General features: G+C 47.6%; 1 protein-coding gene across 3 annotated transcripts in view; it reads right to left on the bottom strand.

Moving 5' to 3' along the window:
* SPAG9 (sperm associated antigen 9) overlaps positions 1 to 15,864 on the bottom strand; it is a 1,633,747-nt gene that overhangs the window by 1,325,619 nt on the left and 292,264 nt on the right. The window lies entirely within an intron of this gene.

The following is a 15,864-nucleotide window of genomic DNA, read 5'->3' as shown; positions in this document are numbered from 1 at the left end:
GTGCATTGCATGAGACTGTGTGTGTTAGTGTGCTAATGGCAGACCAGGTCTTGTCTTCTAGTTGAACATGTAGATCCCCCTCCCACAACGCCTGTGCCTGAGGGGGCGGACCAGGTGAGTCCAGTCTCATGGCTTTATATAGGAGTGATAGCCTACGCCCAGAGCCATATGTAAGTAGTATATCCAGTGTGTGGGAAAGACGTGGGATGTCGGGGTGCTTGGGCCATGGTATTCTAGCAATCTTCAATATTCCCATGTAGTGTAGGTAGTGACCCTGCCCCAACGTGAAACTGTCACAGGCCTGTCCATAAATTAAAAACGTTTCACTCAGGTAGAGGTCAGCCAGGACGTCGCAGCCCCCATCTTTCCATGCCTGGAAGGACATACATGTGCTCATAACTCTTATAAGAGCTAGTATCTAGATGGGGAGCTCCCTATGGAATGGCGCGCGCCTAAGAATTTTTCCCACAAACTGCTGACATACGTTTGAGGTATGGCGAACTACATATGGCAGGTCGTCATCAGCCCCCCTGCCCTGCATCAGTACTATTGGGAGCATATATGGATGCACTCGTCCAGCCAGCAGTCGTTATTCCCTGTTGTCCCCCTCTGCAAGGCAACGGACGCATGTTAAAGCTGGGCGGCATAATGATATTGGTCAAAACGTGGAAAATACCCCATCTTCGTACCTGTAGAACAATGTACGCAGCACCACCCTACTCCGTCGTCCCTCCCATAACAAGGAGACAAGGATAGCATTTAGCTGCTTAAAGATCTGAGTGGGGATTGGGCCAAGTGAATTCTGGAGCACATAGAGGCAGCATCACCATTTTAGCCACTGCAAGCCTGCCCATTAGCGAAAGTGGCAATGTATTCCAGAAGGACACAGAGCATCGTAGGGCGTCAATAACCCTTTCAATATTCAGGGCTATTAATTGTTCATTGTTGAGTGCTACCTGGACACCGAGATACCGGAAGTGCGCTTGCTCCCACCTAACTCCGAAGTCTGGAAGAATTTCTAGGGAAAACGTGGCCATGCAGGCCAAAGGGAAGAATCAGGGATTTGCCGGATTTAAGCCGTATGCCAGAAACCTCATCAAACTGCCTCAGAAGCTGCAGGAACCTGGGCAGAGCTTCCCTGGGAGATGCTACATAAAGAGAGCATCGTCTGCATATAACAAGATCACGTGGGTCGTGTCGCCCACCTGAATGCCCCACTGCACCATCTTCTTCCGCATCTGCACCCCCAAGGGCTAGATGGCCAATGCGAACTCGCGGTTCTATGTATAGTATCTTAACCGAGCGACCGAAATTCGGCTAAAATCCCACACTCTTAAGGACCTCAAGAAGTTAACCTCAGTCTTGTGTCAAAGGCCTTTGCGAGGTCGAATGACACAAAAGCGAACACAGCGTTGTGGAGTTTCACCTCTTGCATAATGTGGGTTAGCCGGTGCAGGTTCATGCCAGTGTGGCGTCCAGGTATAAAACCGCACTGGTCTTCGGGTATAAGGTACGTCATATGCTGGGCGAGGCGAGTGTCCAGAAGCTTGCACAGGATTTTAACGTCCATATTGATCATGGTGAGCGGACAGTAAGCAGCGGGGTCCCGGCTGACCCCGCCCAGTTTTGGTATCATGTAGATTTCACCCTGCCACATGTTGGGGCGTAAGATTCCACGATCGAAGGCCTCAGTGTATACCTGTAATAAAGCCTTTGTCACAGTATGTGTGATAAACTTCAGGAGGGAACCCATCACCCACTGGAGCCTTAGCCCCTGGGAGCATTAGTAGTGCTTCCTGTATTTCCTCAATGGTCAGCTGCGCTTCGAGAAAATCAGAAGCCTGGGTAGGGAGGCGGGTCAGGTTCCAGGCCCGCAGGTATGGAACATAGTGATCCTCCCCTACTGCCGGGTCTGCAGCGTAGACTGTCTGTAGGTGTCATTGGGGCACGTGCAGGATTACAGACCAAGTGTATACTATCTCACCCGTCGGTGCATGGAGAGCATTATTGGGCGCTGGGGCTTGCTCTCTGCGGAGGATCCATTCCAACCTGTCCCCCTCTCTATGCAAGCACTTTCGATACTGACGGAGCGTGTACTTGTCCAGCCAGTCCCATATGTCGCTTATACGTCTGTGTATATCCCACTCACGGGCCATGGCAGCCGCATCAGCCTGGTCTAAGGCCTGTGCCTCTGACAGTGACAAATCTGCCGTCTCAAGCTCCTGCTGCAATTGCCTGCGAACTCCGCTCGTCAGTCCTAAATAGGCCCCTCGTATTGCAGCTTTCAGCGCTTCCCATTCTGTGGCTCTAGTGGTGCTGGCCCACTCCTAGTTCATTGTCATATAGTCGTTCAAGACGTGAGATATGGGGTTTTTTTCCGATCGGGATTTCCAGGATATCCGACGGCATTCGCCACATTCGGGGAAGGTAGGCGGGGAGGCCCCAACAAACCATGCAGCTAATTGGGGAGTGACCAGAGAGGTTGCGGGCCAAGTGGGTCACTTCGACGTTTAGGTCAGCCTCAGTGTCAATAACTAACACCCTGTCCAGCCTACTGTGTGTGCCATGGATGGAAGAGTGACAGGTGTACAGCCTCTGGGCAGGTGTTTATCTCTCCATATGTCTCGTATTGCTAGATTTCCCATCACCGCTTTTAGCCCCACCGTCATCCGCGGTTTAGTGCCTTGTCGAGGGGGGGTGCCTATCCAGGTCAGGATCTAATACACAGTTAAAGTCCCCCACCCAGAGAAGTGGAGCGCCCAGATCTGAGATTAGTGTGTCTTGTATGGACTGGCAGAAGGCTGGGTCATCCACCTTCGGTGTGTAGATGTTCAATATAACCATGTGAGGTCCGTCCAGTTTTACCCTAAGCAGGATGTATCTGCCATTTATGCAGGCTTCCATGTACTGTAAAATGAGCGACACACCCTGGGAAACCCATATCAGTACCTTCCGTGTATACGTAGAGTAGAACAAATCAAAAACCTGACCTCACTATACTATACCAAAATGAGGTATAGTGTGCACAGAGTCCAGTGGAACCCCAAAGGTAGGCAGAGGTAAAGGTAGATAGCGCATTACTCTTGATTTGTGGTAGTGTGGTAATGTGGGCGAGCAGTGTGGCTTTATCAGAGGGTAGTATTGAGCATTTGTTGTACACACCCAATCAGCAAATGATGTCACACACTCAAAGACTGAACTCAGACAAATTTTGTTTGTATAAAAATATTAATAAGTTATTTTATTTCTAGAACCAAGCCAAGCAAGGCACAGGTATGTTAAATAAATGCTTTGCAAAATAGTATGTAGCGTTTACAAGTGAATTCAAGTTCAATTGCAGTTGTTTGAAATACAGGTTAGTTAAGGTATTGAAATTACTGTACAGATTACTTTTTCGGTACTTTTTAGAATACTTTTCAAGCTACTTTTTCTACTCAGTGTGATATGCCCAGATATCATACTGGGACATTTCCTACAGAAAAGTTAAGTAAAATCCGTTTTCCACAATTGTAACTTTTCAGGTTTCCATACAAATCAACTTCACACTTCGAACATTTTTCAGAGAAAACCAGTCAATAGGTTTCTTTGGAGAGAAATGAAGTTAACGGTTACCAGGTAAGTAATCGGTCTTTGGCGTTGAGTTTCTGGGGTAAGAACACGGGTTCCCCCAGGGTCAAGGATGTACTCTTGTTACACAGTCAGCGGCACTAGGGTTGCCGGGTGAAGAGTGCTGAGGCCCAATGTTATCCAATAGGGGATGGGGGCCTCCGGTAAGTGGCTGCTTACGAGCAGGCCACTGGGTTGTGGGAGGAAAGCTCGTGGTGTTAGGCTAAGGGCAAAGGGGAATCCTGTTTAGCACAAAAAGTGCATCCGCAGCGGCACAGGGGCTGCTGGGTGCAGGGTGCTTGTTTGGCATTGAGTGCCCTGTTGATTTCAAAAGGGATTCTCCGGTTTCAACAAAGACTGCAGGCTCGGGGACGAAAATCTTCTGGAGGTGACCACCAGTTGGAGGGGATGCTTTGACACCGTCGGTTGGGCCACCCAAGACCGTGGGCCTTCCGGTGCAGGGGTGTGTTTAGGCGTCTGGTTTGTCTTACCAGCTCCAGTCACAGTCAGGGGATGCTCCAGAAAGAGGCTGCAGGCGAGAGATGACCAGATCTCGGGCCAAAATCACCGGGGAGACCTCCTCGTGGTGTTGGGCCACTCAAACTCGGGCCGTGGGCGACGGGTGCAGACTCACGAATTTGGCCGGAGCCAGAGTCTGTGGGTGAACAAATCCGATGTTCACGGGAAGTCTTTTCTTTGGAAGGCAGGGCAGGTCCTAGTGATTCTTGAGGTTGCTGGCTGCAGGACACACCGGAGTTTCACATCTGCAAGCTTGAGGTGGGGACAGGCCGGTAGGGCTGGGGACAAGCCAGTGGGCGTCCTGTCCTTTTTAGCTTCGGCACGGCTGGTCGATCCTTCTTTGTCATTGCTTGTCTGAGGAGGCAAGGTTCAGGGGTGCCCCTAAATGCTAAATTTAGGGGTGTTACTGGTAAGTAAAAGGTTGGGACCAATGGGTCCCTTTCTTGGGGTGGGTACCACCCTATTATACCACCCTCCAGTGGGAGGGTGGCATATTCCTCACTCTAGTTGGCTGGGTCCCCCCATCTGCAAGATGGCGGGGACTGAGTTGTGCTTCACATCGCCTCCCCCACCGGAGGAGTGGAGTTGGCAGAGGTGGGCACACCTCCCTTCCTCACTTGGTTTTTCGCCGGTTCTCTCACCCAAGGTGGGGGTCAAAACCGGTGGGGACCAGTTGCTGGGAGCAGCAAAAGGTCTGGGGAAGCTCACAAAGGCGGCAAGCCTTTGAAGCTTCCCCTTCATGGACCCTGCCCATCCGGGGAAGGGGGGGGGGGGGGGGGGGGGGGGGCTTGGCACCTCGTCCCAGGTGGTGCTTTGTTTCGGACCCCTGAGAGCAGCAGGCTCTCGATCCAGGGGTCCAAAAACATTGTCTGGTGGTGGCAGCTGGAGGAGCAGCCACTCAGCCCGGACACTAGTGTTCGGTCATTTTTCAGGGGGCATATCTAAGATGCCCTCTGTGTGCATTTTCCATAAAATCACACACTGGCATCAGTGCGGGTTTAATGTGCTGAGAAGTTTTATACCAAACGTCCCAGTTTTCAGTGTAGCCATTATGGGGATGTGGAGTTCGTAATGACAGACTCCCAGCACCATATACTCTTAATGGCAGCACTGCACTTCCAATGTCGAAGTATGCACTTAGACAATGTAGGGGTACAGGGCTCATGCACCTGTAACCTCACAACTGCTTTAATGCACCCAGCTAGAGGGGTGACTGATCTATGCCACAGCAGGATGTGTGCCATGTTGACTCTTCATTTTGTTCTGCACAAAAACACGCAGCCTGCAAAGGCAGTGTGTGAGTGTAATGATACAGGGCCTCTAAGGGTGTCACAATAAGTGCTGCAGCCCTTAGAGGTCTTCCCTGGTCACAGTGCACTGGGTACCATTTATCAGGGTCATTTACCAGGGTCTGACCTGTGGCCAGAGATGCCAATTGGGTCTTGCAGTTTTAGGGAAAGAACATAGGCCCTGGGTACCTGATTGGCAGGAGCCTAGGGCACATTCAGTCAAAGTAAATAAGCAGTTCAGCAAAAAATGGGGGCAACCAAGCAAAAAAAGGGCACTTTCTTACACCCCTGCGTCATCCAGATAGGTTTCCTGTAAGCAGGCCACCTAGACGTGTTGGCGCCGGAGGAACGAGAGTAGTCTGGTGCTTTGTGCATGTACCCAGCCCCCTTACATTCCAGCTAACAAATATAACCCCACTGTCCCAGTGGTGCCTCCCTTGCTTTCTCTTAGGACCCTGCATACATCTCATACTCAACATATGCTGCATATAATAACTGGTAACAATCAATGTTAACTGAACTAGGTTACCCCCCTCCCCCCGCCAACCACGGACAAATGACGTGCAACAGTGCATTCGACTATGCCCTACCCATGCTTGTGCCAGGACGTGCACAGCTCTCCTTGCAGCTCAACAGGGGCCACTAAACTTGCCAGTGGAGAAAACCCCAGCCCCCTGCCACAGCACAGAATTTCAGCGTGCTGCAGTAGCCCAGCAAAGACTCCTATGCGCATGGGCCATGAACTATGAACATCAAAAAGTTCTCAGCTGCACCTCCTGTCTAAAAGTCACCAACACAGTTTCCTTTCAGCCCATACATTCTCATACTCACCTACCCTCTCCTCCCCAGCAGCACCCAAACAGTAATCATAATCCCCACTGATGGTGCACGCTGTAGCCGTCACACCCACGGGGACACCAAGCTATAAATAAATCAACTTTTTTGCACGTTTCTGGAATTATTTGGAGTCCTCTGTGGTCAGGTCTGCGTCTAGGATAGTGTCAGGGACCACATCCGTCGTGGGGCTGAGCATCTCCAGGACCCTCAGCAAGTCAGACCCATGATCTGCAGCTGGCAGAGAGAGAGCACTAAAGTCAATGGACTCCACTTGCATAATGTCATCCTCACCCACCGAGAAACTCTGCTTATCTGGTGGGTCTCCGTCTGTTTCTGGTTCTGGGCTTTTAGATGTCAAGGTCCTCGAGCCGGCCTGGATCCCCAGGCCCTTCGGCTGCCCGCTGGGGGAGAAGAGCATCACCTGGGATCTCCAGCCACTCCCGGGCCTCCTCCGGGGTCTTGAAGAAGTGGGCACTCCCTTGTGCGATCACCTTCAACTTGGCAGGGTAAAGTAACATATACTGTTAAGTGCATATCGCGGAGCTTCTGTTTGACTCCCAAGAAGGTTATTCTCTGCTCCTGGACCAGCCTGGTGTAGTCAGGGTATATGGCAATTTTGTTGTTTTCATAGCACAGTTTCGGTGTTTCTCTAGCGGCCGGCAGGATACAGTACCTGTCTTGGTAGTTTAAGACTTTGGCAATCACAGCACGAGGGGGAGCCCCTGGGGCGAATGGGGGAACCAAGGCCCTGTGAGGGCTTTTCACTATGAATAAGTTAGAGAGGCCCTTTGGGCACAACTGAGTGTGTATTTAGTGCTCCAGGAAGTGTTCGGTCTGGCCCCCTTCAGCTTGATCAGGAATCCCAAGGATTCTGATGTTGCTGTGCCGAGTCCATCCCGCCGCATCCTTGGCTCAAGGGCCCTCGTGGCCACGGTCATCTGAGTCATCTGCTGCTTTAGCAACACCACCTCTCCTTGTATGGTCAGAATATCCCCCTAGGCCGTGGTTACTTTGTCTGCCACTTTGCGGAAGTCAGCCCACAACAAATTAATATCAATAGAGACGGTTTGCTTCTCAAGGGCATGTCTGGTTCTCTGGAAGGCCGCAAGGATAACTGCACGAGGCGGTTCACCACTACCACCATCTTCGCCCACAGTGTCGAGGGGTGGTGTACTGGGTTACAGTATTAGAACCGGTGGCACGTGCAAACTTGTCTTTAACCATCTCTAGGCGGTTGGGTGCCCATGCGCACGCTGATTACGGGGCGCGTTGGGAACATCCAGTCCAAGGCGCCGTGACTTTGCAGCCTCACTCAGGGACCCTCCCAGGAGCTGCAGGCCATCTGGCAATGGCGGGGCGGGAAGACCGAACAGATCGATAGGGGCCAGTCAGCTTGTCCCGCCTATAGCACCTTATACCTCCCCATGCCAGTTTTCCTCACCTCGTCACCACAGATCGCCCCCAGCGCAGACTCAGAGCGACAGGCGTGTAACTGTAAGGTTCCCCCAGGTGTGCCGGTATCACTTGGACTGGGTTCGACTCAGTAGTCGCGTACCCAAAGCAGGGCCCATCAGGCAAAGTCAGCAGCAATCAGGAGTATTGCAAGTAATGCCTAGTGCAGTCTCCAATCCTTCACACCCACAATGCCCCCAGATCCGAACAAGCCACGGTTCTGCGAGCGGGTCCAGCCGGGCTCCAGCAGGCCCTTATGGGGACCCAGCGCACCACACCACAGTCAGGCCAGGATTCAATGATCCGCTCCAAATGACCCAACGCAAACTTCTCAGCTGTGAGCAGAAGAGAGCCCCACGATCTCACCCGTCTCAAGGCTGGGGCTCACAGGGCCCACAGTTCAGCAACCAGGCTGCCCGCTCATCCACAGACCCATGGCAGCATTAGCTGCAATCAGGATCGCCTCCCACTGGAGCAGTTCCAGGGCGAACCCCCGTGCAGCGGCCAGGGAGTGGCCAGGACCCAGCGGCGGCACCAGGAGGCATGGGCAATGACGGCAGGGTTGATTCTCGCAGGCGCAGTCTGCGGGACCGCCAGGAGAGGCAGAGCAGGTCCAGTGGGGTTGATCTAGCCCCCGCAGCACATCAGGGCCTCTATGTCGGGCGGGACAAAGTTCAGGGTGCCCAGGGACAAAGGCACCGGCAAGCGGCCCAGGCGGCAAGGCCTGATCCTGGGTCCACCACCAGGGGAGGCCAGATAGGAGCAGGCAGCTTGCGCGGTGCCCAGGGTCCCACACGCCGACAGCTCTCAGGGGCTCATTTCCCCACCTCCCCATCGAGCAGGCGGGGCAGCGCAAAGATCGCGACCAAGTGCAGAGGGCTTAGGATTCACGCCCCGCACATAGAAGAAACACAAGGCCTTTTCAGCAGTAGGCAGGCCGCCCTTGCACACGCGGAGCCCAGGAAGCGCTGATCCTCGTCCAAAGCCGCCTCCCCCACCATCGGTCCAAGGCTCGAGCCCGGTGTCACAGGCAGGGAGCGCCTGAATCTCAGCGTCTCCGCCAGGCAGTCCAGGAGGCGAAGCTCAGGGCCAAGCCCATGCTTCGATCAGAGACCGCCCCTCACCCGTCAGGCTCAGTCTCGTCCGCCAGCTGAATCAGGGCATCTTCATCACGCTGCAGCCCCCAGATCGAGAGCTTCGTGCTGGGAGTACCACGAAGGTGGGTTTAGAGATACCAGGGAGTGTTTAAATTTAATAGACTGTGGTATAGTTATATGTTATACGGCGCCTTAGGAATAATCGCACATATATCAGTTCAGGATAGTATTGAGTTACAGTGCTGTAAGGTGAGGAGAACCACCAACCTCCCCCAAAGTTGTGGCCAAAGCCAACATAGAAATTCACAAAATCCTCAGCACACGTCTGTAGTGTAATATTAAATACCAATGCAAGTATACACAAATTATAAATACTGTTTCAGAAATCTTCTTTCTTTTATTCCTGATCAGCCAACACGTGTGCTGAGAATTTTGTGAATACCAGGGAGTGTTATCAGACAGGATTATGCATGATTACTGGGCAGGCCGGATGGGAGCTTGAGGGCCTCACGGCCTGTCGGCCATGTTGCTTGGCCACGCCCCCAAGCACTGCTTTTTATGCTGATACAACTTTAGGTGGCCAATTCAGTGCCTACAGTTCAGTATTTCTCAGCCCACATATTAGCATGCTGGTCATAAGAAACAGAGAGACCTTGTGTGGGAGAGCTACTACAAAAAGGCATGCTATTCTCCTAAAAGAAACGATGAACATCTCAATCCCTTGAACACATTGTACAATGCTGCATCATTATGCCCCGCTTAGGGATCTTATTAGTAAAAGCCTACACAAAATATTGGAGCGATACAAGTAATAAGACAGGATTTTGTGAACTATGTAGAGGAGGAGTTCAAGATATAGCACACGTGTTTTATGTCTGCCCCAATAAAGTCCTGGTAGAAACTCAGCATCCTTTCATAAAACCTATATGTAATATCAATGACCTGATCATCTTAATTAGAGCACCTCCCAATGAATTTGTATGTCATATGTATACATTTCTAAAATCTTTTTTATAACTATCTTAAAAAGAAGTTATGAATATGCACTGTTATAATATTGTACTGATTTTGTATCCATTTTATATAGAAAATCTCTGAAGGGGCCTAAAAAATAAAACTTTACATCCGACATATGATTTAACAAGTGACTTATACAGACATTTCTATCAGAAGGAGGGTGGTAGCACATCGCCTCACATCCCAGTACTCAATTTGCCCCAATGCATCATGTCAAAGTACATGATAACACTAACTGCAGTAGTAGTCTTTCACCATTGTTCGTGTAGCCTTTGCTCTGTAACTCTAGACACGTGTATCTGGATCATTCCTTCATCAGTAAAGAGCAACAAGTTGTTTTAGGGGTGCTGGAAATGCTGCCTAAAGTCTTTTTAGGTCTTTGTACCACTCACTGGGCGCAAGCGCATCAACACAAGCTCGTCAGCTCAGTAGCTCAAAGGAACGTTTTCAGACAGAAGGAGGGTGTGAGCACACCATCTGAAGGAATGAATCCAGAAACACATGTCTACAGTTAAACAGCACAGGCTGCGCATCAGCGGCTCCCTCTGTTCCCATATGGCACTCAACGGCGAAGCATTGGTTGCTGGTGGAAAGCAAAATCCTTCCTAGAGAGGAAAACAAGGGCCTTCAGAAAAACGCAATCGCAGGAGACTGGGAAGACCTTTGGCCAAGTGGGGGGAGCGATGAACGGCAGAGCCAACACACATTCTGATGTCCTTTAACAGGCGGTCGTTCCACCCGAGTTCTGTTGGTGGCTACTCAGCACTGAGATGCCCCTCGTTCTACCCCAACAACTGTTTTTACATCGCAGAGCACACCCTCATCCCCATTGTACTTCCCTCTCCTCCATTGCTTTATTTTATGGAGCTTCGATCCCTGGTGCGGGCTATTGCTAGGCTCCTGTCTGGGGTTCCTAATTATCTTACGGAAGCTACTAGGTCAGATAGTAAAAAGAGTGGGGCTGGCAGATACCAGTTTCATGCTCCCCCAAAATTTTTATGGAGCGGCAACAGCTCTTACATCCATGCACTGACAAAATGTTAACTGCACAGTTCAAACCATTTGAAAATAAACAGACATTTATTATGCAAGGCTTCATACATGCTTTGCGCTACTTATTGCTTAAGCAAATTAATGTGTTTTTTTTCTATTTTCCTCATGCTCACATGTATATTTTACCAGAAATCCAGATGTCTATAATATCCAGGTTTCTTGTCTTTTCCACATGCCATTCTGTCCCCACCACCGGAGAATTTTTTTTATATTTATTGAAAAGCCTGTGGTGCCATTATTCACCACTAAATTGTGGCATGCTTTGATCTAGGAGGGCGATTGCTTGTACAAGTTCAAATGTGTGTTTTGACATGAAGGAAAAGGGAGGACACTTTGACCTTAATTAGTTACTACACCACTTAAAAGATCTTGTTATCTGGTTCTGTGTCCATGGCACTACCATTTACTGGTGAATTGGCTGGTACAGCATAAACATACAGAGCTGACAGCTCTTGCTCGGATATAAGAAAAAGGCCTACAATTCCTCACTCATTCATTCATTCACTCACTCACTCACTCACTCCTGCTGACCTATACACTCCTACTCATAAGCTCATCTATTTCCTCCTATTTTCTTCAAACAACTCAAGGGTATCTTGACAGCCATTTCTGCACCACAGCCCACTAACAAGAACCTCAGAGCCACTGTGTCTCTCTCATGTGACATTCAACTCCCAATGCTGGTACTGTGCAGACTGTGCTCACTAAAGCACAGGTCGACAGCTACCTGTTATCTCAATCACTGTGCCAGGCTGGTCACATGGTGCTCATGGGCTCTCTTATAACTGAGCAAACTGCACCTGTTGTGGTAGTGGCCAACAACCTGGGGTCTGTCTCGTGTCAGCACAGTGACACACCTATTTTGGAGAAAGCTGTCCACTGCAAGCAGAGCTTGAAGGCATGCATTCTGCTAGGTCCCAATGCTGGGTCCTCGTCTCTCTCTCTCAAAGTTTAAGGTTTGCAAGTTCTGCATGTTGAGTAGAGCCCTGGATATGGCGCAGGCATTTGTTTTTTTATTTTCATTTGTGAACAAATGACTCGCTTTGCCTTAGTGTCTCGCCATAATTAATGTTTGAATTTGTCTAGCCATCATGCTGGCAATCTACAGGGCCCACCATGATCACTCGGTTTCCACCTGATGGTGCAAGTGCACAATAAAGTCGGCAGAACTTTTGTGACAGAGATGAGGAGGAACGAGCAAAGGCTGAAGGAAACCAAAGGACATATCATGGACTACATTGGACTGTGCAAATATAGGACAGAACTCCATCCTGGCGAAAATGAGGCCAGCAGACGGAGCAGAAGACAAGTTCTAAGTTTGACTAATTTCGCGATAGCCTGCTACTGCTGAGTCATGACATTTCAAAATCTGAAACAAACTAAAGACAGCAATAGATAATCCTTTAAATAAATCTCTGTGGACAGAAATAATGAAAAGTCAAGACACCCCTGCAAAACTATGGTTAGACTCTGCCATTTATGCCCAATGTGTGCACAATCCCTGTGGGATCTATCAATGTCTTAGAGTGTCTTTAAAAAAAAAATTAGCTGCTTAATGAAGAAAATCTCAGCAGCAGAGGACAAGGCGGTTCTAGCAAATAGAGCTCACGCTTGGATGTTTCTAAATGCTTATAAAACTCCTAAATTACGGTATCACTTAAAGACTGGTTGGTCGATGTATCTAGAGCAAAAACTCATAAGGCATTATTTTGGTCATCTCCTCGCTCTTTTGCACGCTTTGCCTTGGCTTCAGAACAAAAACTCAATCTCCTGTCGGCTATTTAAGTCAGCTACAGAGGATCTTGTCCACTTACCATGCATTTGCCCTAAACCTTTTAAGAGTGCTCTTTCACCAACGGGGTATTCGCTCCTGCAGATAGGCAGTCATGGCATAAATTAACCCTATGGACACAATTCTGAACAGCCGATTCACCAAATTTCTATTAAGAGCTGGTCAAAAACACTCAATGACACTGTGCTGACCCCTGCTACTTGACTAGCTGTCACACATTACCTAAGCAATATTTTAATCTTTGTATAACATTTTTAAATCTCAACCTTTCTGTACAGAGTTTTGGAGTATCATGTAAAGACAATCATTTAGTACTTTTTATGGCGATTGCCATCATATGCAATGATTTAAATTAATTATACATAATAAAGCACTGACAAAAAATAAATACTGAGTGCTCAAGCAGAAACCCAGACTCTAGCTATCAGTCTTCATCTTGTAATTGTAAAAATTTGTGAAACATTATACTTACTAAACCCCCAAACTATCCTGGTCAGTCTGAAAATGCACTACGGTCCTTTTCAAATGAAAGGACTGACATATTGGTGCAGATTAAAAACTTTTATAATTCAAATTTCTGCTTCCCTGAGACGGATTTTGACCATTTTATGTCATACTCCATTTAAAAAAAACCTCCTCTTTATGCTCGACTTGTAAAATGTACTGTGTTTCTTGATTTACTATTAATGTTGCTTGAATACCAAACAAGCATTGATCTGGACAAAAGCCTGCTGCTTTGTGTCACAGCTAACAAGGATTAATTAAGCCCATGTTTTCTCAGTGAACTGGGTTTTAACCTAGCAGGTGCTGCGGTTTCCGTTGAGCCCTCGGGCCACGCCCTCGCACTTGTATTTGACAGGAGCGAGGACAAAATAATTCTGCCCTTCTAAAATTGCTCTGTGCATGTTCCTCAGTTGTGAAGTGTTTTACATGCTGTGTAATACTATGTATGTATGGAGCGTTCACTTCTGTTGATCACTCATTAACAAGTGAACAACAGCAGTGGCGCCTCCTGCCACAATCTGTTTAACTGCAGGTGTGCTTATTGCCACCAATTATAAACCCTCATTTGCCGCAAGAGCACAAAGCCCAGTTTTGAAAGAGAGTGCATTCATTTGTCTGGGTTCCTTACACTTCTATAACACATCCCTTTCCATTAGGTTACAGGTAGGGTGTGGCTACCAAAGCTCAGTAACCACACCCACATATTTGACGAGTTAAGGAAATGAGCATTAACATACGAGTTTCTTCCTGGAGATTGTACTTTCACTTTCATTGAAAGCAATACACATGTGGTGCACATGCAAAGGGCAATGGTGAGCTGAAAATCTCTCTTTAATATTCCCTGCACTGGAGTTCATTGGATGCTTGAAATCTTCACCAAAAGAGCAGCACTTGAAAAATGATGTTATTTAAAGGCAAGTAGCGATTGTGACAGAGATCGCTTCGATTACAAGTATGAGAAGAGTATGCATTTTTATTTCTGGTTGGGTTAGCTGATGATAATTTTTTTCTGGTGTAACATGCACTTTAGGATCCCACACTAGGCACTTTGAGACGAGCAAAATCCATGATTTACTAACTAAGAGTCACATTGCTTCTTAAGAAGAATTTAAGTCACTTGTCTAAGGAAATAAAGGCAGCATGCAATGCAAACCGGTTTATTATTTGGAATAACAGTCTACTTTGCTAAGCTTGCACTTCTACTGTCCACCATGACCCATTCTGTGTGTAAGAAAAGTTTCCTTTGCGGTTGCCTGTGTATGTTTGTATAGGAAAGTGCATTGCTGCTATTAGACATTGAATTTCTTGATATTTGAGGCACCACTACCTCGTTGTATAACGTTTCATGCTGGTATGTAAAATTACTGTTCAAGAACCCACTAGCTTTTTTTCTGAAAAACCTGCATTTCTAACATGATTGAATTTGCTGCTATGTCGGTCATTTCATAATTAAAGCTTCAGAACTGTTATTTAAGGTTGTTCTATTTTCAAATACTGTACCTGGGAATCCTAGTTTGTCATAGTGTGTAACATATTTCTAATCTGGAAGCTAGATCTGCTGTGTAAGGCTAGACAGTGTGGTATCTTTTTAGTGTTCGATCCTGCGCCAAACAATGAAATTGTCTATCATTGCATGACATAACAAATAAGGGAAAAAAGGAAGGGAAAAATCCAAGGGAGATGCTTTAGACATTTTGATAAACAATTGCAGGCCATGTCAAGTGGCAGTCCATAGATTATTTTCACTACCTGTGGGTTTGAACCCATTGTTTTGGGGAAATTACACAATACAATGTTTGTTTGACTCCGTTTTTCTAATGTTTTCTGGGAAAAGGGTGTGCAGTCATCACAAACACCACAGGGATAAGACAAGCTTCGCTGTCACACTGTGCTTTTAAATATTCTATGAGTGCCCTTTCAGACTGGCATGTAAAAAAAATTGTATTTTTGACACTCAGAAAAATTATGCTGCAAAATGCATCATTAGGACACATTTATTTTTACATTTTCTCGAGTAGAGAACTTCTTCACCTCTCTTAGAGTACATGAGCTTGTTCCTTAAGCTCACTGGCAAAGTGCAGTTTGAGGCAGTGACTGTTACGCCCCGCAATTTTAAAAATTCACCAGCCGCCAATGTAATGTAGCATAAAATTGTATTAAGTTTGTCGGACTACTTACTCCCAAACTAATCATCCAAAACCCCACAGTAATGGAGAGTTTTGAAAGGATGAATTAGCTAAATAAAGACATGGGCCTAGATGGCATCCATGCATCTACCTACTTTATTAAATCTCTCATTTCGATCTGCTTTTTTTCAAACTTATTCCAAGATTTGCTAGACTACATAAACTCTTGCAGCTGTATTCTCGGCACTTATTGTCTATCATCTATTGTTATGAACCATTGCTCAGTTGTTCACACCCAGCATTTTACCTGCAATCCACACCGCACATGCTCAGCCATTGCTTACTGGACTATGCCTATTATTTCCAAAGCCTTCTTTATTGTTCTACATTAGCGCCATCAATAGTAGTAGATCAGTAGTTTTACAGAAAAAATTGTTTATTTTAGTTTTTATTTTGCAACATCAGTGGCTACTGACAACTAGAAATACTAGAGTGCTCCAATACTCAATGTTACTAGCAGATGAACCTTTTTGATATCACAGTGCATGCTTAGCAGTACTATGCAGGTTGCA

Source organism: Triturus cristatus, chromosome 7, assembly GCF_964204655.1.
Source record: "Triturus cristatus chromosome 7, aTriCri1.1, whole genome shotgun sequence".
Taxonomy (NCBI): Eukaryota; Metazoa; Chordata; class Amphibia; order Caudata; family Salamandridae; genus Triturus; species Triturus cristatus.
Note: the sequence above shows the minus strand (reverse complement) of the source record. Positions and strands in the feature narration are given on the sequence as shown.